Genomic DNA, 3,723 nt, shown 5'->3' with positions numbered 1-3,723 from the left:
GGCAAGACTTAGGTATAGTATTTAGGTACTGTTCTTTAGGTTCATTTCTTAAAATTCTGCCATGTGAATTTTTCTTCATGAGATTGAAGTATTTTTTTTTAGTTAAGTAGTGACATGACTTACTCTTAAATAGAAAATCTAAGAAACAATACTTAAGGTATTGTAAAAGTTTATATGAGAAGAAGTAGAGTAATGGCACTCGGTGCAATACCCTTAGTATTGCATCCAATCCAAATCCTTATATACAGTTTTGACCCCTTAGTCAAATACTGAGTTTCTGAATACACCATATTTAATTGAAAGGGGTTATAATTAGAATTTGCATGAAAGTCCCACAAGTAATCATTGGACTGAGTTTAGTCAGCTCTTTTATTTTGCACACTTCAGAACAAACAACATAGTATTCATCGGGTTAACTATCCCTTCCCCATAAAAAAAGAAAAGAAAAAAAAAGCCGTAGCTTATTAAGTGCAAATTACAACACTGCGAATTAGAGGCTTTGCAAACTTCAAACCACCTATATGACACACTTAGGATTTTATTTATTGCCATTGCTCCTCATGAGAATAAGCTAAGTGCTTATTATCTGAAAGTCAGGGGTTAAGGTTGTGAGCAACCTCGACGTTTGTAGACGTTACAAGGTGGATCCGCTTTTGGCTTTGGCGGTGGCTGTGGCTTACATGCAGCATATGATTTTCCGCGACCACAGCTTGCGGTTGCATTCTTCACTGGTGCGACTGTAACTGAGATATGATATGAAGTAATCAGAATGAAATCAAAAGGAAATCATGGGCCAGAACCATGCGATTTTTGAACAAGATATGGAATCTTTTGCAAGTATTTGGTGATAATTTATCAGAAACACACCAAGTAATTCTAACATAAATGAGCAACTGCTATGCAAACTCTTAGTCATGGAATCTATATTAAAAGTTCAGTTTAATAATAAGCATGCTGCAAAATATATATATTAAAACACAACTATCTACTAGAAACTGTAATGTTCTCACCAGCTAGTTCTCGAGCTGCATTTGAAGAAGGAATGAAAAATGTGGAAAGCAAGAGAAAGCAGACCACTAGAATGGCTTTCATTTCGAGAGTTGATAGTTGATGGTTCTCAGTTTCTCTATCCTTATCCTATATATAGACCAAGCAAGTAGGAGCCTGTCTAAAGTTGGGAAGAATAGTCAAAGTGTTGGGTAGGATATAATTGAAAAGTATTATAAAAAAGGGAATCTATATTAAAAAAAAAGAAAAAAAAAAAAAAAAAAAAAAAAAGAGAGAGAGAGAGTTTAGAAACCAAAGTTGACTAGAAGACATACAAATTGACTAGGGTGTCTTCCTGCTCTCTTGTTTTCTCAAATCGATATAAATGAGTTGCTTTTGCGTAATAATACGTGGTCCCTTTAGCTTGGATACCCTTTAGTTTATTAAGAAACTAGAATTATGCCGCACGGCTTAATCAAAATTCAAATATAGATAATTTTATAATTAATTTACTTAAAATTAAATATTAAAATAGAAAATAAAAATAAATGAATACTTTTCTTTTAAATTATATAGAGTCTGTTTGGATTGAACTTATTGTTGCTGAAACTGAAAACTGAAAATACTGTAGCAAAATAATTTTTAAATGTGTAAATAGTACCGTAGGACCCGTTTTTAATTTTTTTGTGCGTAAACAGTGCTATGAACAGTGATAAACAGTGCATGAACAGTGATTTTTGTCCCCTACATAGTGAACCCATGTGAAGTTACTGTTCACCATAGAGAAGAAAAAAAATCTGAAAACGCAAATTTGTAAACGCAGACATCCACTCCAAACGGCATCATAATGAATGTGTATTGTGTGAGACTAAAATAATAATAATAGTAATACCCAAAATGAGATGAATACAATTCATAAATTATTTTTTTGTGAAGTACTTGAGTTGGATCAAGCTTGTGGCGATTGTGTTGCATTGTTTATATTAGGAACTACTTGAGTTCACTAAAAAAAAAAAAAAATCAAACTCGGCTTATTTGTACTCTTTTTCAAATACAAATATTCTTCTTTTTCTTTACCTCATCCTCACACCCAAAAAAAAAAAAAATAAATAAATAAAACAAAACAAAAGAAGGGTGTATATACCTGACTCATATGGTGAAATCCTATATCCGAAAATTGGTTCAGAGAATCAAAGATTCAAAAGTTTTAGTGCTCATAATCCCACCACCACTATTCTCTGTCAACGTATTCTTGTTCTTCGAGTTGATTACTGTTTTGAGCCATTGCATTGCATTTTCTAGATTTTTGTGATAGCGAAGTTAATCAGTTTTTTTGTGGGGGTGAGCTCACATAATGACAGGAGTACTAAATAGCTTAGTGTATAGGAATATTAGTAGATCTAGGATTTGAGAAGAAAATAACTTGATATGAACAAAAAGAAAAAGGAACTTATCTAATCAATAAGTTTAGGTATACTTTATCCCAAAAAATAGTTAATGTTATTAGCTACAAAAAATAAATAAATTTATAAATTTTTACGTGAAGCAGGTGAAGTAGACAAGGTTTTGAAACCCAGACCAGACCAAACCGGGCGGTCCGAATGGGAAAATCGAAAACCAGACTGAAATATGATTTTTTAAGCATAAAGAACCGAGTATACATGAGTTCTAAGAGAACGGACAAACCGGGATTCAACCGGGAAAACTGGACGAACCATAGGCTAATTCAACCGATCGTTTCGGCCATACCGGAGCCTATTTCGGATTTCAGCCGAAATATTAGTACCAGACCGAAATAGAAAAAACTCAAGTTTTAGATCTGAAACCATCAGTGACTTACCTGCTTGTTGTGCTCATGTCACTGCCTCTATCATTAGAACGTTTCTGCCACGTTTCCCAGACCAGATGCCCTTTCTTCTTCTTTTTCTTCAGCCCATTTTGTGGATCTGCTCCTTCACTTTTTCTTCTTTCTTCGTTCACCCAATGCAACTTATTTCATATTATTTCTTAGGGATAATTACAGTAAACCCACCTGAGGTTTGGCCCGATTACACGTTACCTACCCGTGGTTCAAAACTTATCACTTTGCCCACCTGAAGTTAGTTCTGTTAGCCTTCCGTAACCTACCTCTCCATTTGCCGTTAGAAAAACACCCTTTTATTAAAAATAGAACATAACACGGATCAAACACGAACCATCAAATCTTTTTCTCACAAACACAAGAACACAACATTTGTAAATATAGTTCAAAATTTTCAGTTACACACATCCAAAACCAATTAAATCCTCTAAATCCATACCAAAATCGCTCACATTTTTCAAACCCAAACTGTAAGAAAAAAAGTTTTAGAACCCAATCATAGATTAAACAGAAAATAGAAACAAACCAAACAGAGGAAAACAGCACCATTGTTCATCTCTCCTCTAAAAACAAAAAATAACAGAGAAAACTCAAACAAACAAGATCAAAGAGGGGGTTTTGTAGCTTGGGTTCAAGAACACACTTGCTCTTGGTATGAACAGTCTTGAGCCACAAAAAAAATTCCAAACCCAAAAAAAATTCCAGATCGCGATCAACGTCGCGATCTCGCCGACGCGATGCGAGATCTATAAAAAAAAAAACAAATGCTCAATGATATCACTTTTAATCAGGAATAGCATTTGATCTGTGCTATTCCTGTGTTTTGTTCTCAAACAAGTTCTTAAGCAATAAAAAGTCCTAACTTTTTGATCTTT

General features: G+C 34.0%; 1 long non-coding RNA gene across 5 annotated transcripts; it reads right to left on the bottom strand.

The window, feature by feature from the left end:
* Positions 1 to 339: 339 nt before the first annotated feature.
* On the bottom strand, positions 340 to 2,979 carry LOC126713948 (uncharacterized). 5 transcript variants are annotated; one of them, XR_007651501.1, is made up of 4 exons: positions 2,828 to 2,979; positions 2,132 to 2,285; positions 1,011 to 1,164; positions 340 to 743 (listed from the first exon to the last, which is right to left on the bottom strand). It is a non-coding gene; the product is annotated as an uncharacterized LOC126713948 (long non-coding RNA). The 5 variants fall into 5 exon arrangements; XR_007651499.1 differs by lacking the exon at positions 2,132 to 2,285 and having other exon boundaries at positions 1,011 to 1,168; positions 2,828 to 2,975; XR_007651500.1 differs by lacking the exon at positions 2,132 to 2,285 and having other exon boundaries at positions 2,828 to 2,975.
* Between the last annotated feature and the right edge of the window lie 744 nt (positions 2,980 to 3,723).

The sequence above is a fragment of the Quercus robur genome, chromosome 2, assembly GCF_932294415.1.
Source record: "Quercus robur chromosome 2, dhQueRobu3.1, whole genome shotgun sequence".
In the NCBI taxonomy this organism is placed as follows: Eukaryota; Viridiplantae; Streptophyta; class Magnoliopsida; order Fagales; family Fagaceae; genus Quercus; species Quercus robur.
This window is presented reverse-complemented; position numbering and strand designations above follow the sequence as displayed.